The sequence below is a fragment of the Bos taurus genome, chromosome 14, assembly GCF_002263795.3.
Source record: "Bos taurus isolate L1 Dominette 01449 registration number 42190680 breed Hereford chromosome 14, ARS-UCD2.0, whole genome shotgun sequence".
NCBI classification, from domain to species: domain Eukaryota; kingdom Metazoa; phylum Chordata; class Mammalia; order Artiodactyla; family Bovidae; genus Bos; species Bos taurus.
The window spans coordinates 16,820,979-16,838,286 of record NC_037341.1 but is presented as its reverse complement, the minus strand read 5'-3'; the positions used below and the strand labels follow the sequence as shown (position 1 = coordinate 16,838,286).

The following is a 17,308-nucleotide window of genomic DNA, read 5'->3' as shown; positions in this document are numbered from 1 at the left end:
CCTCATATTCTCACCAAGAGAGCCTAATACAGTGGGTTTGAGGGAGGCCCTGGAATCTGCATTTTAATAAGCTTCCCTGGTGGCTTCATAGTAGGAGGTCCTTAGGACCTTACTTCTCAAAGCACTGCCTCAGAATACGTGCCCAAACAAAGCTTTGGCATAGAAGGCGCCCTTCTATTTTTTCCCCAGTGATTGATGCCTGCTCTCTGGGAATAAAGTCTCATAAAACCTAATTTAATTGTTGAGTAGTGCTTCCTCTTTAGAACCTCTTGTACATGCAGGGTGGGGGGCCGCTTGTCTCACTGGGATTTGTCAACCTCAGCACTATTGACATTTGGAGCTGGCTAACTCTTGGTCACGATGGATCATCCTCACACATTGTAGGGTGAAGCAGTGCCCTCCCTGGCCTCTACCCTCTAGATACCAGTAGTGCCCTCCAACCCACGCTGTTGTGACAGCCAAAAACATCTTCAGATGTTGTCAGACATCCTCCGGGGGGACAGACTCATCCACGGGGAGAACCACTGGGTTATGTTGGTCCCTTCATCCCACTTTGATAAGCCTTTCAAGTCACCACTGGACTCAGAAAACGGTGCTAAAAATGCATTTGCCAGCCTCCTGTTTCGAGGATCCAAGTTACTTGAAAACGCAGGTCCCCAGATGGAAAAAGTCTGCTCCAGTAGAAATTATTCATAGCTCTATACCCCCTTGAATTTGTATTCTGTGCATGAAACAAAATGAGAAGCCTGCAGCCTGGCATCAACCTACTTTAGATCAGCTGCAAATTCAAGGGACTTCATGAACTCAGAATATAGCTGGGACAGGGCAGGTGGCCAGTGGACTGCCCTCCCAAGGGAATCCAAATGATCCAACATGTGTTTCAGCCTTACTGTGTGCCTGCACTATGGTAGCTGGTAAGGATACAAACATGAATGAGATGGAGCTCTGTCCCTAGAGAGGCTTAGGTCTATTAGGAGACAAGCATGACATAATGGTCCTTTGCCACGTGGCCTAGCCTCAGATCCAACTCTGCTCATACTAGCTGTGTGACTGTGGGCAAATTACATGGTCTCCCTGTGCCTCTGTTTCCTCAGAGGTAGAAAGGGGACCTACCTCAGGCGGTTGTTAGAAATGGTACGTACATCACGCAGTTGTTTGGAGGGTTCATACATCTAAGGCTTTCCAAACAATGCCTGGCATGTAGAAAAGGCTGTTAGAAAGCCCAGTGGTGGGCTTCTCTGGTAGTTCAGTGGTAAAGAATCTGCCTGCCAATGCAGAGGACATGGGTTTGATCCCTGGTCTGGAAAGATCCCACACGCTGTGGGGCATCTACTGAGCCCATGAACCTAGAGCCTATGCTCTGCAACGAAAGAAGCCAGCGAACCTCAACTAGAGAGTAGCCCCTGCTACTCTGGTTGTGGTGACAACTAGAGAAAGCCACATGCAGCAATAAAGACCCAGCACAGCCAAAAATTTTTTTAATTTAATTTTTAAAAGTTCAAAAATAAAATTATGTGTGTTAGTCACTCAGTTGTGTCTGACTTGTTATGATCCCATGGACTGTAATCTGCCAGCCTCCTCTGTCCATGGGATTTCCCAAGCAAGAATACTGGAGTGGGTTGCCATTTCCTTCTCCAGGGGATCCCCCTGACCCAGGGATCGAACCCAGGTCTCCTGCATTGCAGGGAGATTCTTTACCATCTGAGCCACTAGGGAAGCCCTATCTATCTAAACCCAAATTCAATCTTGAATTAGGTAACTATCACCAGTGGATGGACCATGAACGTAACCAGTTTTCACCATGGCTGAGAGTCTGAGACGTAGTTAGCTCCAGCTCTTTGAAATGAGTGGTAGCAATAGGAATTAAATACAGACTTTTCTGTAGCTCAAACGGTAAAGAATCTGCCTGCGATGCAGGAGACCAGGGTTCGATCCCTGGGTTGGGAAGTTCCTCTGGAGAAGGGACTGGCAATCCACTCCAGTATTCTTGCCTGGAGAATTCCATGGACAGAGAAGCCTGGTGGGCTACAGTCCATGGGGTGGCAAAGAGTCAGACTCGCCTGAATGACTGACACACAAGAGGAATTGAATAGAAGCCATTGGTTAAGTAAAGCTAGATAAGGAAGCTAAGAATTCAGCGAATGTTTACTGAGAGCGTACAGCTCAGGGATCTGTTACATTTACAACTGTGTTCAGTGCAGAATTCATGAGTAACTGAAGACAACCCAAGAGTCTAGCCATAGGGGAGTGGCGTATGCTACCTTCAGACAAGGAAATCTGGCCAGGAGGATAAGGATTACTCTTAACGTGTGGATGGGGAATGGTAACTGTGATACATGGTGACGTGAATAACGCAAGTTGCTAAATAATGCATCTGGTGCAATCCCTTTTGTGAAAAATAATCTCTGTGTGTGGGTGTGTTTGTGCTTGGGAAAAGGATAGACATCAAACCGTTAAAAGCAGTTAGCTCTGTAGGGGGGAGTGGAAATAGAGAAGCAAAAGTGGAGGATCATTTTCCCCTGAACACTCCTGTTATCATTTAGATTTTCAGAAAAATCAGATGTTGCTGGTGAAATTAAAAAATTCTAAAAAAAATTTTTTTTTTAATTTAGCTGCATTGGATCTTAGTTGAGGCATGCAGAATCTTCATTGCAGCGCACGGGCTCCAAAGTATTCAGGCTTAGTTACCCCACCACATGTGGGATCTTAGTTCCCCTGCTGCTGCTGCTAAGTCGCTTCAGTCGTGTCCGACTCTGTGCGACCCCATAGACGGCAGCCCACCAGGCTCCTCTGTCCCTGGGATTCTCCAGGCAAGAACACTGGAGTGGGTTGCCATTTCCTTCTCCAATGCATGAAAGTGAAAAGTGAAAGTGAAGTCACTCAGTCCTGTCTGACTCTTAGCGACCCCATGGACTGCAGCCCACCAGGATCCTCCATCCAAGGGATTTCCCAGGCAAGAGTACTGGAGTGGGGTGCCATTGCCTTCTCCACTTAGTTCCCCTACCAGGGATCAAATGCATGTCCTCTGCAATGGACAGCAGATTCTTAACCACTGGGCCTCCAAGGAAGTCCCAAAGAACTGAAGATGGTTTTAACTAAAAAGGACAGAGCATGAAGGCTGCTCCCATCCTAGGGCTCTATCATCAACTTGCTTAAACCCTTCTTGGCCTCAATTTCCTCAAAATAGGAAACCTCCCAGGAGTGTTGGAAAAATGACAGACGTGCATTGAAACTGCCTGGCCTCTTCGTACGGATGCCCAGAGCTTGCACGTCAGGTCAGAGTATGTTTCCCCATAATGACACCGACCTCATAAGGGTGCTGTGAGAAGTAAATGAAATCAAAGCTGCATAAACATCTGGATCTTAAGTACTCAAAAGACATAGCTGAGTTAGTGCCTTATACCAAGCCTCCCCAGCGTAGAGCCCAGTGAAAGGTATCACCAAAGTATGGCATGGTTTTTTAATTCCAAACCAAACTAATTCAGGGACTTCCCTGATGGTCCAGTGGTTAAGACTTTGCCTTTCAATACAGGGGGTATAGGTTCTATCCCTGGTCAGGAAGCTGAGGATGGCCAAAAAAACCAAAACATAAAACAGAAGCAATATTATAACAAATTCAATAAAGACTTTTAAAATGGTCCTCATTTTTTTTTTAATCTAAAAAAAAACCACCAAACTAATTCTAATGCCTGTTGCTGCATTTCTCAAACAGACTCATTCTCCAGATAGTTTAGGGTCTCCCTGGCTAACAGCATGATGGGAGGACAGATGGCAAAAGGCGCAAGATCTCCCTCCATACTCGCCCTGTGACCATATAACTCCTTTCACAGATGGCGCGGGTTCTCCGTGGGTGAAATTGGATGGCAGTCCTTCCCCCCTTGATCCTTCAGGGCTGTTGTGAACACAAATGAGACAGGAGTGTTGTGTAAACTTTAAAGCCCTGTCCACATGGACAACTCTCATTATCATCATCATCCTTTTTATTTGACCTTAAACTGTAAGAAGGGTCTGTCTCACACCTAACTAGCACTCAAGTATCAGAGACTTCAGCTCCAAAATTAATTTTTCGGAGTACTTAAAAACCACTTGTCACTGGTGGGGGTGGGGGGCGGTGAACTGGGAGATTGGGACTGACACACGTGCACTGCCATGTGCAAAACAGATAGCTAGGGGGAAGGTCTGTACAGCATAAGGAGCTCAGCTCAGTGCTCCGCGGTGGTCTAGATGGGTGGGATAGCGGGTGGGAGGGAGGTCCTAGAGGGAGGGGAGGTATGTATATATATATGGCTGATTCCTGTCTTTGTAAAGCAGAAACTAACGCAACATTGTAAAGCAACTATACCCCAATTAAACACAGAAATCGCTTGCCAGTGATGGCTGCAGCTAGGGTAATAACTGCAAAGTGGGAAAGCAGAGAGAGAACTCACACCTTCCACAAAAGAAGGCCGTTCTTGGCATCGCTTTCAGACAATGATGTTTGGCTCCTGGTCTGAGCTGCTTTAATGGAAGCCCGCTCCAGTGTCCTTGCCTGGAGAATCCCATGGACAAAGGAACCTGGAAGACTACACAGTCCATGGGGTCGCAGAGAGTCAGACATGACCGAGCAACTAACACGATATTGGTCCTCTGTGCTCTGAGCACACTTCCCAGGCCGACCTGCGCTCCGCTGGCAGATGGAGACATGCTTTGCCCAGGGGCCAGTGGATTCACCATGTTTTCAATCTTCCTTGGTGATTTCCTCCTTCTACAGATGTCACTTAGTTCTAACTTGTTCTGTAATTGAAAACGTCTTATACCTTGTTCCAGAAATCTGTGGCACTGAGCCAGTGGCGGTTAGGACTTACCTGCACAGCAAGCTTAAAGAAAGTTTATCTAATTGGGGCTTGGTAGCCAAAAGGAGTTCGAAAAGTTAAAAACTTTGTGATTGTTCATTGCCCTTTAGGTTTATGTATAGACTTTGCATCCCTGGGGGTGTCTAAAAATAGACTAAATACTCATCCTTCTTATTCAGTAACCCTCTCCTAGACCTCTCCTCCCTCTTGCTTCCACTCACATCGCCTCCCACGTTCGCACCGACCTCCTCGGTGACCCATCAACCCCAGCTTTCGGCCCTACTGTCACTCTCTTCGGCAGGGCCTTGCATCTCATGCCTAGCCTCTTTCTGAAGCCTCCGGTTTTACCCTCCTCCAACCATCTTCCATCCCACAGCCAGGGTGACCTTGGAAAGCACAGGGGTTTCTTGTGCTTGCCAGTCTAAAGCCCTCCTGCCTTCATTGGCCATCAGGTGAGTCGATGTTGCCCAAGGCCCGCGTCCCCAGGATAAGCCCCTCCCACCGCCCCTCCCCGCAACCCTGCTTCCCAGTGGCTCACCTCCTGACTCCCAGAAGTGCGTGCTGTCAAACTGGTCTGCTCCCATTTCCCTTAAACATACCACGCCTCCAAACTGCCTGTCTGCCCAGTGTTCTCCTTCCCTCTCTCGTTCACCTGGTAAACTTCTGCTTGCACCTTAAAACCCAGCTCAGAAATCCTCTCCTCAGAGAAGTAACTCAAAGTGAGAAAAATCAGAGCCAAGCCAAAGACTGGAGGGACCAGCAATCAGCATTACCGTTTGCTTTCTTAAATCCAGGGCACTGCCCTTGCATGTTTCCTTGTTTGGTCAGGCCTCACCCGACTCTAACGGTAAATCCTATCCTTATCCTGGTTTTGCAGATGAAGACACAGAAGGTGAGAGCCGAGTGACTGGCCCACGGTCACACAGCCAGCTCGCTGTGGAACTGGGATCTAAATGTCAGTCTGTTGGAGGAAAGCTTGCAGTTCGGTCAGCTATCTGGGACAGTGTTTTTCGAACTGTCAGTCACAATTCACCAAGTAGGTGTGAAATCAGTCTAGTAGGCAGGGCTAGCTACATAATTCGTGGGGTCCAGGGGGAAACGAAAATGCAGGGCTCTTTGTTCAAAGAGGAGCAAGCATTTTCCTTTCTTCTGGAGTCTCTCCACTTGTCTTGGCTTCCATGGCCACAGCCTTGACCCTCACGCAGCTGACTGTTTTGAAAATACCGTGCCTTTTCCGCGTGTGCTGCTCTCGGGCAGTGTGGCCTTGGAGCTGGCGTCAGCCCTGACCAGCAGTGACAGATAGTCTGGGAGAGGCTGTCAGCAGCCCCTCCTGACAGAAGCAGCAAATTCTGTCTGCTGTGTCCACCAGCCTCCTGCTGGCTGGGGCACTTGCAGGAGCAGCCTCTTACAAGCTGACTCCCAGCCGCCTGCAGGCTGCTGTGTGTGACAGCATGGCCACTGGGCTCTAAGAATGGATGTATGATAAGAGCTGGGTGAGTGGCTACAAAACAGCATTCCCAGTAGCGGGGGACCCAGCCTGTGTAGCCTAGTCAATGGTCGCAAATCCAGGGACCACCCTTTAATCAGCCCAGCTGTGTGCCCCAGACCCAACAGCCTCCAGTGCCTGTCTCCTAATCAGCAACCCTTTGCAAGAGGTGTCTTATCTCCACTTTGCAGATGCAGAAACTGAGGCTGAAAGAACCTAAGGGGTTTGCCCAAGGCTCTGTATTCATTCACTAGCAAATATAAAGCTATCTACTATGTGCCAGATCCTCAGAAGACAGGAAGGCAAAAGAAAGGGGTCCTCGCTTTCATCAGCCTTAGTCTAGTGGGAGCCAGGAAGAGGTGTAAAGATCCCAGCTTTATTGAGAGACCACTCACATACCATGTAATTCACTGGGTGCAGTGCACCAGCCAGCAGGTTTTGTTCTATTCCAGAGTTGCGCACCCCCAGCACAATTTTAGACCATTTCCATCACCCCAGAAAGAAACCAGGTACCCCTGTGCAGTCACGTCCCAATGCCCTCCCTTCCCCCGGGCCTCCCTCCCCCTAAGCTCTTGGCAACTAATCTGCTTTCTGTTGCTATAGATTTGCCTGTTCTGGACATTTCTTACAAATGGAGTCATACAGTTATGTGGTCTTTTGTGACTGGTTTATTTCACTTAGCATCATGTTTTGTAGCATATGCCAGCCCTTCATGCTTTTTTTTCTGCCAAGTAGGACCCCATTGTATGGATAAAGACCATATCTTGCTTGTTACACGTCAGTTGATGGACATACACATCAGTTCCTGTTTTTGATGATTAGGATAGCGCTGCTATGAACCTTCACGTACAGATGTTTGCACGGCAGAAACCCAGATTAGAACTCAGTTCTGCCCATCTCCGGAGCCTAGCCACTATTCCTCAGTAGCCTCTGTGCCCCCCAGAGATCATGCTTTCACAAGCCTGTCTGCCTCAGAGCTAGGCAGGTTTTGAGGGAAAAAAATCATCCACAGCCTTAGCTGAGCCTAAAAGACTTGTTGGCAGGGGTGAGACTCCCAGGAGTCGGGCAGGTGAGGAAGTTCTTCAACAGTCGTGTGGCTCTCATCCTGCCCTCCATGATGGGAACCAGCAGAGAGCAAGGTGTTGGGCAGTGCTGTGTCCTGCGCGACCTGCTCTCAGAGGACTGACAAGACAGGACTAACTGAGGAGTCTGGGCGGCATCTGCAGTGGAGCCTGAATGTGGTGCCCTTCTGGCTTGGTCTCGCTCACAGACCACAGAGCATGTGCTTTAAGTCACTCATGGCTCTTTCCTGAGCCAACTACCTCTTAATGACAAAAGAAAGATTGTGACACAATCAGTTATTGACAGGAAGGATAGTGCATAGAGTCCAGCGAGTTCCAAGTCCACAGGTGAGTCCATCCTATTAACTATGACCTTAATGAGTTCAGTGGGCTCCTGGGGCAAGCCTTTCCTGAACTCCACCCCCACAGAACCTACCCATTCTTTGCTCTATACTCCTTTCTGTTCTCTTCATCCACAGAACATAATCTGTTGTCACATCCCTGCCTGTCTTCTAACCTGTCTCCTCCTTGAATACAGGAAGGAAAGATTGCTTATTGTCAGAGTCAAAGCACCTAGCACAGTCCTTAACACCTTGGAGGTGCTCAGGGAAGGCTGGGGAAGGAAGAAGGCAAGCCGTCAAACAGCTCTGGGGAGTGCCTGCTCTCACCTGCTGTCTGTTCCTGGCAGCCAGCTCTCTGCCAGGCTGCCTGGGCCAACATGGCAGCATGTACTGAGCCAGAGAGACAGAAGGACACTAAAGGCACTGTCTTCCCACCAGCCAGGTCACCGTAACCACAAACAGTAAAACAGAGAGAGAAGGGGGCTGAGCGGACAGCAGCCGGAGCAGATGGCATCTGTCTACGACTGACAGGCACAGGGGCCCCACAGGTTATTTCTCAGCCACGCCTGCGGCCCCAGTTCAGCCCTGGCCTAGTTTCAAGCTCATTATATGCCACTGCCGAGCGAAATGCCCACCTTGTCCCTGGTTCCTGGGACCTGCCCTTTCAGGCCCATCATGTGGCATTTTACTGCTTCTAAGATACGCCACTTATCAAAACCCCAACTAATTAAAACTTGCAACCGATTTCTTACAATCCTCTGCTTCCTAGTAAACCTTACAGGTTAATTCAGATGCTTCCTTCAGCTGCTAGAGAAGTGGTTTTCTCCCTATTGCTTTGTTATCTAAGCTTTTTCATCTTTTCTTAGATTTTTCTGATATTCAGTCTACAATTCAGTTGTTCCCAGAGAAACTTCTCTGTCGTTATGGGGAGGCACATCTCTCTTTATGATGGTTCCTGTGGCAAATATTTTAATGTTTTTCCCAAAGGGGAGCATCTTGCTTTCTTCCCTGCCTTCCCGAAACCTAACTCTAGGCTGAGTCTGCTGTAGCCGGTTCTTTGCAGCCATGACTGTGCACCTACTGAGCACCCTTCCCCCACTTCCTGCTGAGTCACCAGGATTCTGCCTCTTCACCTTTCTTGAACCAGCTGTTAGCATCCCTGACCCCTTGGGGCTGGAGCTGAATCCTGAGAGCTCATCCCATTCAGTGCCCATGCCTTACAGGTGATGCAGCGACACCTGTTAGGAACGATACCAGGAAGAGCATTCAGGTCTTCCAGTTCCCTTTCAGGGGCCCTCTCCATGCAGACGCCTTGCCAGAGGTACAGCGGGTAACCAAGAGGCCACATCTTACGAGCACAGCTGAGTCACGCTATCAGGGTGTGTGACTCTGAACTCAGCCTTCTCCCCACTTCACTCTACCTCCTGTGGCCCCTGAGGCCTCTCCCACCATCATGGTAATTCACAGCTGGAAAGGACAACGTGTTCTCTTCAAGCCTGTGGATCTCCCCAAGTCCTCCTCTTAGATCGTTTATGGAAAATAGAAGATGACTTTGTCAGAAATTTGTCAGAGGTCCTGTACTGATCATTTGGGGAATTTGCTTGGAAAATCACCCATCTCTTTCCGCTCTTGCTTTCCTGGCTTTCTGCTGTTGGAAAACATTCCCTCTCCTGGTTATGGGTGGTTAAGAGGAGCCTGGGCAAACCTCGGGTTCTAGCAGGGTTGCAGAATTTCTTGGGTTTGCAAATAAAAGCAGCAAAGCCTCCGTTTGTGTCCCATCAAATCAGGCTCATTCTTTTCTCATTTCTGGCAGAGTGTCATTTTGTGATGCCTTGGGAAATGGTTCGCTGGTGGTAGTGGATTATTTTCCCCATTGTACTTTGTGGCCTGAAGGCCAAGGAAAGTGATAAACACCGTGTCGCGCAAGGAATGGAGGTGATGGGTTTTTAAGTCTCAGCTCCCCTAAATGTGGATTTCCAGCTTGGGGCTTCGATGATTTACCTGCCTCCCCTCTTCATTCTCCTGCAGCCCTCGGGATACACGACCGACCGACCAGCAACCTCTGGTCCCGGGGCTATTGCTCTCCTGAGCCCCGGCACGCTGATGGGGAAGGACAGTCAGGCCTCTTGCCTTGGTGGGTTTCAAACCGCCTGCCTTGAAGTGCAAATGGCAGGTGCCGATTCTTCTGTGCCTTTCCGAGCCTCCGCCTGGCTCTTTTATGAGATTACAGGCACTTTCATCTCAGGTTTGGCCCCGTTTCCCGTCCTTCTCAGCGAGGCTCCAAAGACGGGCAACGAGGCGAGAACAAGGAGAGGAGGCCCATTCGTGGCCGCAGCCCTGCTGGGCAGGGCCACCTGGCCTGCGCATCCTCCAGCCGCATCCCTTTGAACCTCGGAGGCTGAGAAGGGAGCACCGGGGACCAGGTTAAGAGGGGTCCTTTCCCCCTTGGCGCCTGGAGGAAGTTGCATTGCATCCTGGGAAGGCTCTAATCATCCCATTGCTTTGTGCTGTTCACTTCAATCCAGGGAAGCAGGGCTCCGGTGCTTTTCTTCTCTTTTAAACCCAGAGGTACTTTTTTGAGGCTCAGGGCTGAGAATACAACCTGTGTCTTACGCTTGTGCTTTATGTGCATGCCTGCACACACACCCTTCTTCTTTGCTCTATTTGCTTATCATCTTGCTCGTCAGGTTTCTTGTCCTTTAAAAGTCCAACCCAGGTTTCCTTCCCGTTTTGCTCCCAGTAAAGGGAGGGGGAGCTTCTACCTTCTCCTCAATCCTGATGCCTTCCTTCCATCCATTTGTCCTCTTTTTGAATCATTTCTTGGGGAGCTTTCCCTGGGGGCTAGCGTCTGTCCTTAGAAACAGGAAATGCAACAAATACCAAGGCGGAGTCCTTGCTTTTCGACTTCACGCTGCTGATCTGCCTTCCCCACTCCCAGCCCCTTCCAGCTTCCCCTCCCAGCACTCCTCTCCAGACCCCAATCCACCAAATCCGCACCATTCCCCGGCCCAGCCTTCCCTTTGTGCCTTGGTGCGTTGGCTCAAGCATTCCCTGGTTCAGCATGCCCTTCCCTCTCCAGGTCCCCATCCTCACCTTCACCTGGCTCCACCCTGGTCTCTGTGCAACCTTCCAGCACCTCTGCCCCCACCCCAGGCAGCTGGCACCTCCCTCCTCTGTGGGCTCGGAGGCAGTCTAACCGTGACCTGTGTTCCTCAGGGCTCCCAGCATTGGGCTCACATTTGGGTCCCCATGCATGAGGCTTTGTCCCCACCCACTGTGGTGGGACTCCAGCACCCAAGCATCTCCAGGCCCCTAACCAGGAGGAGGAGGGGATGACAGAGGATGAGATGGTAGGATGGCATCACTGACTCAATGGACATGAGTTTGAGTAAACTATGGGAGTTGGCGATGGACAGGGAGGCCTGGCGTGCTGCAGTCCGTGGGGTCGCACAGAGTCGGACACGACTGAGCAACTGAACTGAACTATTCCTGGGACCCTCAGCAGACGTGATAGTCTCTAAGAAACTACTGTGACCCCACCTCCTATTTCTGCTGGAGTTGAGCCTCCTCTTCTTGCCCCTCTGAGGCCCCACAGCATCTGACAGAACACCCAAACACCAACGTCCCACCCCCACCGTGAGCTCCGCTATGACGAGGAGAATCCACGCCCACCCTACGTGTCACATTCTCTCACGGGGCCCTAGCAGTGCTGCTTCACGCAGAGATTTTTCTCGCCCAAACTCTCAGTTTTTGCTTGTCCCCTCCTCTCAGAATTAGGCATGGATCCTTGCGACCTGGGCCAGAGGATGATCTGATGGAGATCAGACACCAGGCTGCAGTCACATTGCATTTCCTTGTGATGACTCAGGCGATGTTCCTGAATCAGCGTATGTGCCTTCCCTAAGGAAACATTAGCTCCCAAACAGCTCTGGGTTCTTAGAATTCAAACCATTATTAGCGAGTCTGTCCTGTGTCTGAATCCTAAAACAAACAATACGGGCCCAGGAGGCACAGCCACCACCCTTATACTCTCCTTGCCCAGAGCAGACATCAGTAATCAATTACAGTTCAGTTTCTGCCCAGAGAGACCGTTAGGATTCTCCCATTAGCATTCTAAAAATCCTGCAGACTGAACCTCTACTCTGAAGGCTTCCTGGATCCCCTCAATGGAAATAATTTCACCCTTTTATTTTTTTAACCTTTCATAACCCTCAGGATTTCACTGCTCATATCTGGGCCCATCCAGGTTATACTAATAAAACTAATGACTAACATCGACTAACTCTTTTTTAAAAAATTGATGTAGAGTTGATATACAATATTATATAAGTTTCAGGAGTACAACACAGTGATTCACGACTTTTCAATACTGGGCTGTATGCCTTGTTTGTGCGGTACATCCTTGTAGCTTATTTATTTTATACATGGTTGTTTGCACTTCTTAATCGCCTACTTCTGTCTTGTTCCCCACCCTCCCCACACACACACACACACACTGGTGGCCACTAGTTTGCTCTCTGTATCTGTGAGTCTGCTTTCTTTTTGTTATATTGACTAGTTTGATGTATTTTTTAGATTCCTTATATAAATGATATTTGTCTGATTTCTTTAAGTATAATACCTTCCACGTCTATCCATGTCATTGCAAATGGCAAAATTCCATTCTCTTTTTAATACATGTATCTCACGTCTTTATCCACTCATCTGTTGATGGACACTTAAGTTGCTTCCATATCTTAGCTATTGTAAATAGTGCTGCTATGAACATTGGGGAGCATGTATCTCTTCGAATTAGTGTTTTTGGGTTTTTTATATACCCAGGAGCAGAATTGCTAGGTCATATAATAGTTCTATGTTTTTTTAAGTTTGAAGTATAGTTGCTGTACAATATTATGTAAGTTACAGGTGTATAATGATTCACAATTTTAAAGGTTATACTCCATTTATAGTTATTATAAAATATTGGCTATGTTCCCCATGTTGTACAAAATGTCACTGTAGCTTATGTGTACCTCTTAATCCCTGGCCTATTTTTAATTTTTTTGAGATGCCTCCATACCATTTTCCATGGTGGCTGCACCAACTTACATTCTTATCAACACTGTGTTAGAATTCCCTTTTATCCACATCCTCACCAACATCTGTTATTTAAGTGTTCTTTTTGATGATAGCTACTCTGATAGGTGTGAGTGGTATCTCATTGTGGCTTTAATTTGCATTTCTCTGGTGATTACCGATGCTGAGCATCTTTTCATGTGTGCCTGTTGGCCATCTGTGTGTCTTCCTTGGAAAAAAATGTCTATTCAGGCTGCCTGACCATTTTTCACTCGGGTTGTTTGCTTTTTAGGTGTTGAGTTGCATGAGCTGTGTATATATTTTGAATATTAACCCCTTATTGCCATGTCATTTGCCAATTTTCTCTCCTATTAAGTAGGCTATCTTTTCTTTTTATTGATGATTTCCTTTGCTGTGCAATAGCTTTTACGTTTAATTAGGTCCCATTTGTTTATTTTTGCTTTTCTTTCTTTTGTTTTAGGAGACATCAAAAAAAAATTGCTATGAGTTATGTCAAAGAGTGTTCCACTGTATTTTCTTCTAGGAGTTATGGTTATCAATTTTACATTTAAGTCTTACATCTATTTTGGGTTTATTTTTGTATGTGGTGTTAGGAAATATTTTAAATCTCATTCTTTTACTTGCAGCCATCCAATTTTCCCAGCATCACTTATTGAAGAGATTGTCTTTTCTCCATTGTATATTCTTTCCTCTTTTGTTATGGATTAATTGACCATGAGTGCCAGGGTTTATTTCTGGGCTGTCTGTTCTGTTCCACTGATCTGTGTGTCTGTTTTTGTGCTGGTATTATACTGCTTTGATTCTTGTAGCTTTGTAGTATTCTTTTGAGCTCTTGCCTTGAGTCAGGCTCTGTTCTAAGTGACTCTTCTTAAACTCATTTAAGCCTCACAATCATATGAAGTAAATGCCATTGTTGTTGTTGTTCAGTCGCTCAGTTGTGTCCGACTCTTTGTGACCCCCTGGACTGCAGCACACCAGGCTTCCCTGTCCTTCACCATCTCCCAGAGCTTGTTCAAACTCATCTCCATTGAGTCAGTGATGCCATCCAACCATCTCATCCTCTGTTGTCCCCTTCTCCTCTTGCCTTCAATCTTTCCCAACATCAGAGTCTTTTCTAAAGTATTGGAGCTTCAGCATCAGTCCTTCCAATGAATATTCAGGATTGATTTCCTTTAGGATTAACTGGTTTGATCTCCTTGAAGTCCAAGGGACCCTCAAGAGTCTTCTCCAACACCACCGTTCAAAAGCATTGATTCTTCAGCACTCAGCCTTCTTTATGGTCCAGCTCTAACATCCATACATGACTACTTGGAAAACCATAGCTTTGACTTGACAGACCTTTGTCTGCAAAGTAATGTCTCTGCTTTTTAATATGCTGTTGTTTGTCATAGCTTTTCTTTTTTGTCAAAGCTATGTTTGTCATAGCTTTTCTTCCAGGGAGCAAGGAGTCACTATCATCCCCATTTTACAGATGAGGCAACGAGACCCAGGAAGGTCCTCAAGGCAGGAACTGTATCCTACCCACCCTTGTCACTTCAGTGGTTCAGCCAACATTTTTATTAGGCACCCATGCACACCAGGCCCTGCAACAGACCTTGAGGACAATATTAGAATCTTGTGTGATGCTTGGGTGTACCCCTTAAGAAATCATTTACTTTGAGCACAATTTTCATGGAAATAGGAGGATGGGAGCTAAATTCAAGGGGAGTAGAATTGAAGAGTGAAGGAGTAAGTTCATTCAAGGCATTTAAAATGAATGAACCAGAGAGGAAAGAACAAAGCTGGAGTCTGACTAATGTCTTTTATCCCCTGACAGCCCGCCCTGTTCTTGTGGAAGCAGATTTTTCCCTCTCCAACACCCCCAAGCTCAGGCATCGGAATTTGTGAAAGAGCTGTAGCCACCAGGGGTGTGGGTGGGTGCCGGTGGGGAGGGCCCACCTCCACACCCCCTCAGCCTCACTCTTCGGGCACCTCTTCTGCCCCGTGCAGGATGACAGAGCCACGGTAGGCCTCTCTCTCTTGTACTCTTGGCTGGGGGGCCATCACCACCAGGCCCCTCCAGGACTGGCTGTCGGCCGGTCCAGATCCCCCAAACCTCTCCTTCCCCACCAAATTCAGCGATGCTGTTTTTCTTCCTTAGAAACAAGCACTTCAGTCCTGGCATCCGCGTCCATCAGCGCCTTCTCTGCCCCATCTTTTCCTTGCCTCCCATCTCAACTTCCCTTGTTACATCCAGATCCCTTGCCACCTGGTCCTCAGCAGATACCACCATTTGTTCAGTCCTCTATGTCTTGGCCCAGGCCAGAGCTCAACCCACCTTTTCTGGCAAGGGGCAGATAATATTTTAGACTGTGCGGATCAGAGGGTTTCTGTTGCAGCTACTCAAATCCTCCTTGGAAGGGTAAAAGCAAACATGGGCCTAGCTGTCTGTGTCCCAATAAAGTTTTATTTATAAAAGCAAGAGATAAGCATAGTCAAACCTGGACCAAATTTCTCCAAATGTCTGGAACATCCTTCAGCCTCGTTGCGTAACATCCATTCATTCCTATTTTTCAGGGTTCAGCTGTAGTCGCACCTGGCCAGGAAAAAACCCCTCCCCACCACCACTGCCCTATATACTAATCTCCCCTTCACCAAGTCCTTTTCCTTACCATCTGTTACACCTTTGCATGTGTTACCTCATCTGCTTAGATGGTTAGCTGCTTGAGGTGTACATCTTAAACATCCTAAAGGTGCCATTAGATATAGCAATGTGCTGAATTCATAATCAGTACAGAGTATTGATCTACCATTTAAGAGATTTTCTTAGTTGCAGTGGATGAGCTAGGGCGTGGTTTGCTTTTTTTTCTTCTGGTACAGCACGTGGAGGACAGCATGCCATTTATTCATTCCACATGTATTTATTAAGTACTCACTACATACGAAGTACTCCTTTATTTAAAAAAAAAAAAGTCATGTGCTAACTTCAGGCTCTTACTAGCATGAATATGTAATGACATCATGTTTTGAAAACCACCAGATTGAGAAATCAAAGACATTCTTAAAGATGAGAGGATGGCAGTGATTACTAGTCGAGCTTCATCTTTCAATTTATAAAGTACGTCTACAGCCATTTTCTCATTTGATCATAGCGACAACCCTCCGAGGGGAATGGTGTTATCCCATTTTACAGATGAGAAGGATGGGCTCAGAGGTTTATGGCCCCACTTGTTTGAAGTCACACAGCTTCTAAGAAATGGAGCTTGACTCCAAAACTGTTTCAGCCATGTTTTCTCTCATAAAACAAAATAAAACCACTCCTCTGATTCTAAAGATCACAATCTAGGTTGTCATAGAAATTGTTGAAAAAATATAAAAAAACAAAACATAAAAACTCATGAATATGCCCTCAGCTTAGACAACCCATGTTAATATCATCTGCATGTTTTTACATGTTTGTGTGTGTTGACACAAAATTGGAATTCTTTTGTATATAGTGATGTACAGTCGTGTCCTAATCTTCATGACCCCCTGGACTGTAGCCCACCAGGCTCTTGTGTCCGTAGGATTTCCCAGTCCAGAATACTGGAAGCAGGTTGCCAGTTCCTTCTCCAGGGGAGCTTCTCAACCCAGGGATCGAACCCACATCTCTTGCATCTCCTGCATTACCAGGCAGATTCTTTACCACTGCACCACCTGGGAAGCCCATATACTGAAATGCAGCTGCAATTCTGGGGGACATTTCTTAAAATTAAGGTACAATTTGCATACAGTGATACACTTTTTGATGGACAGTTCTGTGGGTTTTGATAAACCCACTTTGATAAAGTCAAGATATAGAACAATCCTATCACCCCCAAAATTCCTTTGTGCCCCTTTTAGTGCACCCCCTACCCCAGCCCCTGAAAACCACTAATTTTTCGCTAATTTTGCCTTTTGCAGAGGTCACTTAAATGACATCAAACAATACATCGTAGCTTCATTTTTTCCTTAACATTTTATGAGTATGTTCCCACATCATTATATATTCTCCAAAAGTATTATTTTTTTAATGACTCCCAGGCACTCACTCGCCTACGTGCTCTTCCACTCAGTACTGCAGCCCCTTGGAGAATAGAAATGAGAGGTAGAAGGTCATGTTGGAAAGAACAAGGGCAGAATGGACCTGCTTAAGCCCTGTCATCCTTGATAGGGGGTGCCAGCTTTTCTGCCTTCAGGCCAAGGTGGCTGAGCTCCATGCAGGCACACCAAACAATACCACATCCATGATACATGATAGTAATGTGTATCTGGTTCTGTGCCTTTTGAGCCTTACCTAGTCGTGGCAGCTTCAGATTCTTGGCTTCAGATCCAGAGCTTCCTCAAGGAAATGGATATAAGAGTGTTCCCCGCACTGGTCCATTGTGAGGATGAAAGGACATGGTGTGCGTTAAAGTGGGGACCACGGTGCCCTTGAGCATGGACTGGTTTTCCCATTCCTTCCCCAAATGTCTGGATCTACCTTCCTTTAAAAAGGAGAGATGAGGGCTTCCC

The 17,308-nt window shown here is 47.2% G+C and overlaps 1 protein-coding gene across 3 annotated transcripts in view; it reads left to right on the top strand.

Annotated features, from left to right (window-relative positions):
- The window catches only part of ZHX2 (zinc fingers and homeoboxes 2), a 179,631-nt gene that overhangs the window by 113,495 nt on the left and 48,828 nt on the right, over positions 1 to 17,308 (top strand). The gene's annotated exons all lie outside the window — the stretch shown is intronic.